At 32.0% G+C, this 13,186-nt stretch overlaps 1 protein-coding gene across 2 annotated transcripts in view; it reads right to left on the bottom strand.

Annotated features, from left to right (window-relative positions):
- Foxo (forkhead box, sub-group O) overlaps nt 1–13,186 on the bottom strand; it is a 289,789-nt gene that overhangs the window by 81,289 nt on the left and 195,314 nt on the right. The window contains exon 8 of one of the 2 annotated variants that reach the window (XR_011801313.1): nt 4,501–4,781. The exons of the other annotated variant lie outside the window; for it this stretch is intronic. The gene's annotated coding sequence lies outside the window, so the exon portion shown is untranslated. Of the gene's footprint in view, nt 1–4,500; nt 4,782–13,186 lie in introns of those variants that run through there. 2 annotated transcript variants of the gene reach the window in all.

Below are 13,186 nucleotides of genomic sequence, written 5' to 3'. Positions count from 1 at the left end.
CCGAGTGAAACTTCAATTTCCTGTGAGGAAGATCGATTATATTGGTAATTCAGTTGTATACGCGCATTAATGATAAAACTTTGAGTCCTTTAACGAGTATCATGGCCCCCTCTGTGAATAGAACCATATCGAACCGAAGGACAACATCGTATTAGTCGCATGATAGAAGTCGCATGAATTAAAGGAAGGGTGATGCTGATAGAAAGAAAGGAAGGGAGAGAGAAGAAGAAAAACATAGGACGCGTGAACACGTGTAGGTTTAGACGTAAACGAAAAGGCGTGAACGCGGATTGGATAATGAGAATAAACGCCTCCTTAAACACGGCCTGCCGTGACAACTATTAGACACTCAATCTTGAATAATTCATTGAAAACGTACGCTCGATTAAGCAACTCCACAAGCCCGGTTGCCCCTCGCAAGAACGAGCGTCGTCGCCCTCCGATTCTCCATTATTTTCCTCCGTGCTGGAGACGTCGCGACGATACTTGAGATACTTTACGCAGACGAATCGTTAAAGCCTTGATTTCCTATGTGTGTCCGATACGTGAATTTACGTCAAACGCAGTCTTTGTACCGTCATAATGGAGAATCATGCTTTTCTTTTGGCCGCATGTCGGGTAATTCGGGTATAAGGCTGCGTCTGACGCGACAGGCACGTTGGACACACACAGAAAATCTCACTTTTAGTCTCGCGACGATAGTCTTAAATTTTGGGCAAAAAAGAAAATTTATTTACAACTGCAGTTTTTCTTATAGTCTAAAAAAGATTCAGATCTGAGAGGATTAAGGATAAATATTGTCTATTAGTAATAGTAAACATTTGTATTAGTAATATTCTATTTTATAACTTTCTTTTTTTCAGACAATTTATATTATTGAATTTCTTTTTCTAATATCTTGATTATGAAAGAAAATTTCAAGGATTTCCCTAATATTTTTTCATTGCTATTTCTTATATCATTTAGATCCTACATTTTTTTAATGTTCCAGGAGATAGATAATTGTGTCACTATAACAAACAATTTTATTTTAAATCATGGAAAGTACTTTTGCGCTTCTGAATCGTGTAATGGATTTCCATAAGGTATTTATTATTGTAATATATTTTTTATATGTAATATAAACTTGATTGAATTTTTTTATAAACAATTGTACTCAATTTTCTATTTTCTCTTGACAACATAATAAAGTATTTGGGAATGCCTTTTATTATTATATGGTTCAATAATATGTGATTCAAATTACATAAAATTAATAGCCGCACACAAAGTAAAATATCCTGATATTATACAAAAACTTGGAAAACTCAATTTTATGTACGAAATATAAACATTAGCTCTTGATTGTTATTGCTGAAACAGACACATTTTATAATTTTTATTTCTTTTAGTTTGCAAAAAAGTTAGAAAGTTTCAATTTACAAAATACAAAGGGATGCAAGTTGAAATCGTGTTACAGAATGAAAACAGATCCCTGCAGCTATCTTCACGTGTACAATGTCAGTAAAAGTTGAATATCACCAACAATCTATGTACATTATATATAATATTTTTCAAACTTCAATTTAAATGTTGTATCTGGTATTACAAAGATAATAAGTAGTATGAAGAGTACCAATTATTAAAACATTTAATAATTTCAATTGGATGTAGTAGTTCACACAAATAGAATATAAGAAAGTTATATTATACCAAAAAGAATTACCATGTTCTTAACACAACCTTTATAAAATAAAAAAAAAAAGAAAAAAACAAAATGTTTCTTTACATGCTGAGTTTTATCTCGACGAATTTTTTTTTATTTATCCTTGTACTGTTTTTCTACCATTTTTTTCCATATCATGCTCTTCCTGGTTGTTTCTTTTTTTTATATATATCATATTTCATCCCCTTTCTTCCTTTTTAGTCTGCCTCTTATTTTAATACACGTACATACACCCTTTTCTTGTATTTACGAACTTCTACAATCAGTGCCTGTTCTACACAATATGCATTTGCCAATATATTCATCGCCTCAATTTCTCCTTTCAATTCTTTTTTCACCTTTTATTTCTTTCTTAACTCATATTTGTTTCTCCTTTCCCCATTATTATTTATCCACCGATTTTTATCACTATTCATAATACTACATTCACATCTTCCATCTTCCTTTTTATTACTCTTTTTACCATTGCCTTTTCTCGAATATTTACCGTGAATAAAATACAGAAATATTTGTACTCTGTAAATATATGTATTAAGACACTTACTTTTCCTTTATTAAGTATTTGAAACATGAAGCGAGGTTTGCTTTAACTGTAGAAGTTTCTATAATATTTGTAAAGATAAACAGCACATTATTACAATAGATTACAGTATTTGTATAGACAAAAAGCACATTATCGATAGTTTGAAAATTTTGGATTGCAGTTCTTTAAAAAGTTATATGCAATATACTGAACGCACCAATATACATAGTATTTTTTATAGATGATTGAGATTACTATATTTAGAAAGAAATGAGGTTTACTTATACTCATTACATTTATTAAGAAATGATAAGTTTTTCTTACAATATATTATATTGAGACAATATGAGACACATATATGTGACGAAAATTACAAATTGATAATAGATAGAATGCAGATATTTATGCAAATTCATATTTCTATGAATGTAATTAAAAAAAGAGACCTACAATAGATGGAAAATTGTGTTACCTACTAGGTACTATAAGAAGCGCTATTATATTTTGAATATTTTATATACTCAAATACAAATACAATATAAATACAAATATATACAAATACACAATCTTTATTAGTAATTTCCAAATTACATTTGGAAATGTAAACAGTGAAAAGCATCAAATTTATCCTAATTATCAACAAATGCTCTAATGTTTGTGACTGGCGCCATGGTTATGTAAGTATTAAATTGCTCAGATAGCTCACAATGTTTTTAATGACTGATATAAGTATTTCGTTGTGTATTTCTTGAGATTAAATGAAGATTATTAAAAATTTCTCGAGACGAATGGAAATTGTACTTATTTTCAGAAAATTTCAAGAATTTGAAAAAAGACGTAAAAGTGTATGATTGTTATTAAAATACATTGTACTTAAATTTTTCTTAAATTTCCTTATAAACGTTCCGAATAATTGCGAATATCACACAAAAGAGTAAAAGGAAGAAGAAGATCATCTTTTCAGAAATGTTATCAATTAACGCATTAAAATATTAGTATTATTTACGAAATTATCACAGTGATTATTACATTCTGTATTCCCTCTCCAAAACTTATAAGAATGCCTACCTAGTACTGCCAGACCAACTAACCGAAAAAGAAAAAGGGAAGTAGAAAAGGCAACACGGTAAAGGATTAAAAAAGGGAGTAATAAATGGATCGCATTGTTCATGAATCCGGCCGAAATAATTACGTTACCTGCGACCCAGATTGCAAAGACAGACGTTGTAAAAAAAAAAAAAAAAAAAAAAGAAAAGAAAATTAATAAAAACAAGTAAACAAGACTTCTATTTTCCCATTCTCAATCAGTGAACATCCTATAAAAGAAATGCGATTGTTGCGTGTTCCCCTCTTCCCCAATCGCGGAAACGTACGGGTTACATAAACGCACATACTCGGTCGTTTGTACAATCCCTGCGCCTGTCTTCCGTCTCGATTTAATCGAGTCTTTTTTCCACCAGGTCAAGCGGATCACGACATTTTCTGTCGGCAAGAATGCGTGCTTGCCGACATTCTTTATTGGCATTACGGAGGAATCGTCGAGGTCGCCTGGTTCGAGTACCACTCCCACAGGCGACATAGGGGAACAGGTACGGAAGGTAGTGTTAGAAGGCGCGGAGAAACGAGTATTGAGAGGGAGCCTACCTTGGCGGACATATCTAGCGACGAAAGAGGTGCTGGTCGGTTATCTAGACGCGAAAAGAGGAACGTGATCGACTGATCGATACAGACTGTATCGCGTTGTAGCTCGCTCAGAAGTGGGTTAACAGTCCTTTACCGTATATATGGGACACGGGCACATGACCAAACGTTGCGCAGAAGTAAATCAAAAGTTTTTTCTCCCTGGGGCTGTAACGTAGTTTTATCGTTACTACCGGTTTGCTTGAGTTATCGTCCTCTTGCTGTTACATTCACCGGTTCTTCAGGATCGCCATTGCCTCATGGGTTGCAACCCTTTAATCCATTCCACTTAATACCTCCAGCCATCAGCTCAATGTTTGAGAACCGAATTATATAAGAACGAAACAGTTTCCGTTTCTTATATTACTATTACACTAGTTTGTATATTATGTTATGTATTATTACATTATTTGTTCAGAAAGCACACTAATTAATTCTATAAATTAAAAGACAAAAAGATAATGACGTTGCAAATACTATTTTTTTTAATTTATCTTAGAATATGCTATCATTTATATCATCTTGCAATAAATGAATTTATGGAAGTAAGTCATTTATTTCTCGAGAATTGAACATTAATCATGTACTTATATTGGTTTCTTTAGAGGCTCATATATATATAGATATATGTATTAAATGCAAATGCACGTTTACATTTTTAGTATTGTGATGATGATGCGAAAAAGTAGATACGGGAGGAATTCATCCTTTTTGACTTTAACTAAAAATATTGATAACTTGTCCAATGAAATGTGATATAAACTTATTGAAAAGATTACGATAACTGTTGGTTGACTGCTTAAGTTGTTGTTATCATATAATTTTCACATTTGATGTGGAATTTATTATGGAATTTATCAGGTGAGAATATTTCTGAAAAAAAAAGAAAATTTCTGAACGCAAAGGATTTAGAAGATTTACACGACGTTATCCTCATAACTGGTATTCCAATATAAGGGATTAACCATTTTTCAGTCATCGAATATGACAAATTTCAAATCACTTTAGTTTTAACTAGGAAAAAGACATTCGATGTTTTAATGCATTGCATACTAACTTAATTTTTATCACAGGTGAAATTTCATGTTATCTTTTTGATTTTAACCTAATATTAAATATAATGATAATAAAAATTACATTTATTTGACTTTATTGGTTTCTAAAATAAAAAGAAATTAGTAGAATGGAATTTTTCTCCTGATATAATTAACACGATTTCCTCTGGTGATAGCCTGTAAGGATTAATTTGGTATCTGCTGTCTCAGAATTACTTATTTGGAAAGCAGAAAATTATCAATGTTTACATTCCATTAACAAGATTATGACATAAAATCATTATTAGATATCATTTTCAATTCAGACTTGGCGAGTTCATTGTAAATAGTCTTTACTTATATTACTTAATAATAAGTATTATGAACTATGTGATAAACTATGGTTCAGATACATCATGAATGTGTTTAGTATGTAATTCATTAAGAGAACTTTAGAATACAATTGAAGTGAGAAATCATGCATTTAAGAAATGTTCTACCTAAAGGATGGAATAGGGTTAAGTTGTGGTTCACTTGTCATGCATTCTTTAAGGGGTATATCAACTGAGGGGTTTTTTATCGAAGCCGATCGAAGATTCCTTCAACGGGAAACTATGTTTTTATACGGCGTAGAACGCGTACGATAAATAGACAATTGCGAAGATCTAATTGTGACCAGGAAGATACTTTATTAGAGGAGGTACATAGCTTTTAGGGAAGAGTAATTCCGGTATGGCGTTTAAGTGTTGTTTTGAAATATGATGATAATAATATGAATTGTAAATGACAAAACTACTATTTAGAGGAAGCTGTAAGTTTTTTCAGTTGGAAGACATGAACTATTTTTTCTTAAATTATTGTACATTAAATTATATTATCAAAAAGTTGTTAAAAATTCTTGAAGTAAAATAACTATGTTAACATATGTATATTTCTTGATTCCTCCGTCTTATATAAGAAATTCAAAATTTCATTGAAAAATACCAGACATGATGGAATGTAAATGATAAAACTATATCGAGAAACATGTAACTATTCGAAAAAATCGAGTTATTGTTCTTTTTAATAATAACAGCATTTATTATATAATCAGTTAACTATTTTCTATTGAAATATCGCAGCAATGTAAAGATTAAATAATCAGTCATAGCATATATAATTTTTAAACGCTGAAATAATTAACAATATTTGCTTAAAATTCAACGCGTATGGTGAACTAGTAGCAAATTAATAAAAAATTAAAATTAATAAAAAAGTTTCATTTATATTATGAAAAATTGTTTAGTATGGTTTGAACTGAAATATGTAATTATATATATTTCTCGATGCTTTCATTCCACAGAAATTTTATAGTATACAGTTAGATCATCTACCAGAAAGATTAAGGTTAATAACAGAATACTCCGCTTATATAACGAGGCAATAGAAAAGTACAGATTATATAAAGGAAGAAATCAGTACGCTGGAAACCAAGAATATGTAGAATCAATTGATTACATTTAAATTAACTTAAAGACCTTTGTCGAATGTTCAAAATTAGATGCATCAGATGTTCTATTAAATCAATAATCATAAACAGATCTATTGTATCGTAAAGGCATGTACCAGTTTCATACAAATCCTCATTTGATTATTAGAAATTATAGGCAAATTTTGCCCCACCAATCATTTACAATAAGTCATACTTTTGATAATATAGTAAGTGTGTAAATGAATATAACATGAAATGCCCATTCAAAAATATTTTGCTTTTTGTTTTATCGTTATGTCTTTATATTTTCTTTTATATTTGAAACATCATTATGTTGAAGAAGAAATTTTCGTTACTGTTAATGACTGTTCTTACAGCCAGTCATTGAGCAAGTTCCCTGTATGTAGACCCAATATGAATGAAAAGGTAAATAACAAGAGAAGAAGAATCATGAATGAAAGGTCAATGTTGCAACGATACGCTAGAAGATCTCGTAACACGGGGTGCAAATGAGAATTCAATTAATTCCAAGATCGAATAGGACATATATAATTAAACAAAACTTAGACTGGAATTGTTTGATGAATTAAAAACAGCACAAAACGAAAAAGTGTGTAAAGAAAGTGTCAGGTGAGGATTCATCGACATGAATCCGAAGAGCAACCGGCAATCGTTGTTCAACAGCTTCGAACAAGGAAAGAACGATCGGTTTTTAGCGATCGAAAGGCTGTAGAGAAAATTGCACACAGCGATTGGTCATTAGAAGAAGCTGAAAGTTTCGGTGAACGATCGAGCGATGTAGCGTTATTTCGAAATCACGCGGTACATGAGTCTAATTGAACGACTTCCTGCGGCATCGCGTTAACGGTTAACAGATTTCGGATCCTGACGTGACTCGCGACCGACAATTCGAAACGAAGCGTCGACCAATTTTCCTCGCGTTGGAAAGTTCGAAGTAGAAGCAAAAAGAGCATGCTCGGTGAAAAAGAGCAAGACGAAAGGACAGAGCAGGAGTGTGGAGCCAGTTGGAATGAGATATGTAAAGACAAAGATAGATATCGAAAATAGAGAAACATCGAGAGCGGAGACGAGACGGTGGAAAGAACGGGAAAACAGTGAGAGAGGGAGAGAGGGGGCGGAGAGAGAGAGAGAGGGGAGAGGGAGAGAGAACAGGAGAGAAATGGAGTCGCTAGGTCGAAGTGGCGCGTAGGTAAAGGACGCGGGGGAGAGAGACGAAGAGGAAGGAGGTTGTCTAACAAGGATAGGTGGTGAGGGAAGAAGTCCCCCGGAGCTCTCCTCCACCAACTTTATAATTCTTGCGACGCTTTTGGGGAATGAGATTGTCGGCGTAGGAGTAGGGGTACAAAGGGGAGGTTTAAGGTAGTCTGCTGGCGCCAGTGACGTCTGCCGAATAGCTGCTGACTTCCAGACTCCTGCAGTTTCGGCTAAGTGGTTCCCTTTTGCCCCACTTGAACGTCTGTACACCTTCGACCCGCCTCCCCTTGTACCTATCCACTGTGAAGAATCACCGATTTTTATCGATTCATAACAACACTGCTTCAATTCACGTTTGCAAGTACTACTGCACCGATAATATGTAAGAAATGAAATTTGCTTTGAAGCATGGATCGACTAGAAATAATACATATATACTGGTTCATCAAAATATTTGATGATAGAACATTTTTGTGGTCAACATAACACTTCGAAATTTCAATACAATGAGACACGACAATCACGATTATATTTTTTAAATTTAAAACTAATCTGGAAATGTATACAGGAATTATAAAATATTTATTGCAAACGTATATTTAGAAAAAAATTAGTGTAGTGTTTTTTTATATATATCTTAATAGCTAAATGATTAATAAGCTGAGGATAGTGAACTCCTTTAATAACAAGAACGCTCGATAATATTTAATGCTTATACATATGCATGCCAGTTTCTTTATTCCTGAAATATGAAATTAGGATTCACTATAAATACAATGATTTAGTTTAGATATAATTAAAGATTGAGATTACGAAAAAAGCAGTGTTTTCGTACAATAGATAAAAAAAATCTTGTTATTATTATTGCTAAATTCAATAAAGACTGTTGTTTCCTTACAGTATAATGTGCATAATATTTCCATCTTTAATGCTACAAAAACCTGATAAAGACCCATAATGTGAAAAAAGACATATTTACACCTACACCAATTTGACTCCCATCAATCATATCTAAAATTCTAGAAAAAATCATCCACAAAAGACTGAAAACAATTGCAGCAGAAAAGATATTTATTACTCGTGCTACAACTCAACAAGTGCTCAGAGTTCATAATATCTTGGCAGGTGTGGAGGATAAAATGTACTGTATAGCAGTATTCCTTGACATCAAAAAACCTTCTATACGATCTGACATCAAGATTTATTATACAAAATAGCAACGAATTTCCCACTGTCCTACTACTGTCTACTCAAATCGTACTTAACCAATAAAACCTTCATAGTAAAAATCCAAGACGGAAGTAGTAGCAGGGGTTTTTCAAGGCAGAGTGCTAAGATCAATTCTGTATATATCATATATACACAGATATGTCTACTACCCATGAAACTAGTCTCTCAATACTTGCTGACGGCACGTCCATCTTAACCATCTGCGAAAGCGCAACAACAGTGTCAAAAATAGTTCAAGACTCACTGGATAAGGTACAAGAATATTTTAAAAAATGGAAGATAAAAGTTAAGAAGGAAAAACCTAACCATATCACATTCATATTGAAAAAGCAGATACCCTTCGGCTACGCTAAACGATAAGTATATACCATAATCGAAAGTAGTAAAATATCTCGGAATATACATACCTAGACAAGAGACTGACATGTAAACAGTACATACAAAAGAAGATAGAGCAAATAAAAACAATAAGAGAACACGTGTATTGGCTTACAAAAAGACACTCGCAGCTAAATTCTAAAAACAAACTATTAATATCAAAGTTGTCACAAAACCCATCAAGACGTACGGTTCGAACAACAGTTGATAGTCACATTAAAAAAGTGAAATCACTGCAGTCGATAATACTTTGTACATCTGTGAATGCCTCGTGGTATGTTCGTAACGATGACCTCAGAAATAGAATGCTTTGTAAACAAATTTTAAGCTTGACTGGAAAATCATTTAAATAGTCTATCTAGTAACCTGTACACATTAAATTTAGACTGCGGAAAGCATAATACCCAAGTGACCTGTCCATTGCACAGTAATTTAATATTGCTAGCAACAGACTCAAACCTAGACACTGCCCAATGAAACAATCAAACGATCCTACATCATATATCCTACAGTTAAAACCATTTCTCGTTAATTTTTGAGAAAAGTAAAATATGACAAATGATTTAAATCATTCCCCAATTTCACCCAGCAAAATAATTTCACTCCACACCGTCTAAAATATTCTTAATACAATCGTAAGTATGTATCAGAAAATAATCAGAACGGTCGTATAGACATTGATTTTCCTGACTTCAAATTTTATCCTACACACGAAGCGGTAAAAGAAATGGTGCTGTATGAAAAATTTGTATGATATTAACAAGGGTCGCAAGAAATGAAACTGCCCTTTTGCCAACAAGGTCTTTCCGTTTCGTTTTGTCAGTGTACTTCGCAGTTTGTACCATAAGAGTTAATTTGCCTGTGATTGCCGAAGAAAAGAAAAGGTTACGGGATCCAGTGGGTCAGGCAAGCCCCGCGAATTTAATCTGTAACCAGAGAGAGGATAAATTTGTCGGTACGACAAGCTAAGCTGCGAATAGTTATGAAGTTGAGTCAAACGCAGGAAAACAAAAACGAACAATGCAAAAAGAACATCGATCCGGAACTAACGGAAAACGGCATTCGCGTTTCATACACCGAACAAACTGTAGGAATGCCGGAGGCGCTAATATGCCAGGGCGTAACAGAGGGGAGGTAGTGTGTTTTTTCGCCACGTCCACTGCTGAAAAATATTTTGCTGAAAGCTAATATCTATCCGGTCCGATATTCATCCGTGTAAATACTATCCACGTTCGTAGAGGCAACAAAGTAGCCTCTTCTGGTTTGCCGAATCTGCCGTAGAGTTCAGAAAAATGAACGCGATCCCGCATGCGTCTATGTATCACCATATTTTTCCAGACAGAACACGGCAGTGATAAAATATGTGTTACAATCGGCATAATAACGCAGTTTCGGCTATTCAACTTGCTATTTCCCTTTTTCCTTCTTTGTTTTATTTTTCCTTCTTTAGACAGTGCAACTTTCGTTTGACGAATCACATTTACTTAGAAGAATACAACGAAATGCGTGTGAACATAAGCTCGAACACTTACATGCATACTTTTATGAATATACTATATTATATGTACTATACGAAACATTCTTAAATTTTATTAGCGGGGATACCTAGTGCAGGTATACATTTCGCAGAGATCAAAAAAATGTTTAAACAGGCAACTATTTATTACATTAATAATTTCCAATATTATTATTCATAATTTCAAGTGAAACCACATTTACACTTATTATTTACACTCCTCAATACAGTCATCCTATAACTTAATATTTTCATAACACGGTTCTGACACAACACTGAACGAATTAACCGTGTTATAGAAGGATTGACTATATATGTTTGCACTAAATATCTTATAATTTCAGGTTTGCTTTTATCACAATTTGGTTTAACCCGACAATGCCATCATGACAGTCGTATCATATTATAGCGCTATTGAAATTTCAAAACGTTTTATGTAACAAATCCAATATGGAGATGAAGGCTTTTTATGGTAAATGTTCAGAAACTTTTGCGGGCTAGTGTCTGTGATTTATATGGACTACTAGAAATTGCCAACTTAAAGTTATACTTTGATAAGTCAAATGAGAATGTTTTTATGAGAAACATTCTTATAAGTTTAATTTTTTAGTATTATAATATTTTACAGAAAGAAACCGTTTGTATTTGTATAACAATAATATAGTACTTGACCTTTTGTATGTAACTATGTTTATTTCTAAGATGAATTTTAGATATCTTCATTGGTCTAGAATTTGTAAATGTGTTTTTTGATATATTGTACAATGACTACAGAAGTGAATTGTAAATATGGGATATGCAGGACGATTATGATTGTGAATAGAAATAGACGTATAATACGTTTTAAACTGTAATGTTAATAACCTTTGTTAATGTAATGTGAATGTTAATAACTCTTCTTTTATTTGGGTTATAAGATAAAGAAAGGGATTTATTTTTAACCAGGATTAACTTCTGAAATATATTTTTTCTGTTTTACAAAAATATCGAATGAATTAATCTGATCATACATATAAGTTATGCTGTGAATTCTATGTGTATTCTATGTGTATTATAATGCATTTACTAATATAATATTATTTAATAATAATTTGAGATTCGCATCTACTTTTTTAGTATTAATATACATAATATAAATATTATATTTCTAACTTCTTACTTTATTTTCTTATTTCGCTTTTTGTTATATTATTTTTTTTATTTTGCAACGTGTTCCTATTTTATTTTCTAGTACTGGAAATTATATATTAAAAGATATAATGTTAATTTTATTGGTTAATTTTTAGAATTGCAAGTTAATGTTCAAGGAATCAATCTCCTTTCCTAAAGACATTGCAAATTCGACCACTAAAATAATGTATGCATTAAACAAATATGAATTCGCATCTATTGCTATAACCGAAGAAATTGCATTGCATTATAAAAGCACGAACTGCGCCTAGAAATTGGCAAACTTTTAAATTAAAACCATAAGTTAATGCGTTATTTTAAGAACGCCTAATACACTAATGCAATATGCATTAATATCGTTGAGTCAAATGGCACTTGTGGCCAAGTTTCAATGAATTCCTAAAAAAGCTGAACACTCAGAACTGCCTACGACTTTTCATCACTGAAACGAAACTTTTAGCGAATTGCTTTTTCTGTTCTGTTACTTCAGAAGAATAGTAATATGATAAACGAAATTTTGGTTTCTAAATCACGGTAAATCAATTATCAAACGGTTGTAAAATTTTATTTAACAATAAACAATACTCTTTTCCTTCACTTTCTTTCTCTTTCTTATATAGTAGAACTCCATTTATCTGAATTTATCCAAACAATTCATATAATTGGAATTCATATGATAGAAGCTCACTAATTATCCCCACTACCTACAATTTTTCGTTCATATAACAAGAGTTCAGGTTCAGAGAAACGTATTCATCCAGCAAAAATTCTGTAAATCGGCTATTAACTAAAATTTTGTCGAAATAAATTGAATTCTATTGTACTATATATCACTTTATATCGATAATGTATTTTCTTGACAAAATTTAATTATGAACTATATTAGATGAGTAAAAGTATTCAATGGTTTTAATACATAATTAGCTTGAAAAATGGTTAAATAAAATCATTTTCATGAGAACAAAATAAAAAATGCAAACGTAAAATAATATTGAAATAGCTCCAAGATCTGAAATTTTATAAGTATTAACTTTTTCGTACTAATGCTATGTTATGTATAACATATCATTAGATATGAAATCGTAGATAAATCATAGAAAAGCCGTATTCGTTCGAATCAAATAGAACGAACAATATCCTAAGATCCATCTGTTTTTATTTGAAGACAAAGCAACAAATGAAATCATACCACATTTTCAATTTATTTTCATGCAGTGAATTAAACTGTATTGTATTTAAAGCTTAATCATTTTTTGAATGCAAT

This window comes from Bombus fervidus, chromosome 2 (assembly GCF_041682495.2).
Source record: "Bombus fervidus isolate BK054 chromosome 2, iyBomFerv1, whole genome shotgun sequence".
NCBI classification, from domain to species: Eukaryota; Metazoa; Arthropoda; class Insecta; order Hymenoptera; family Apidae; genus Bombus; species Bombus fervidus.
Note: the sequence above shows the minus strand (reverse complement) of the source record. Positions and strands in the feature narration are given on the sequence as shown.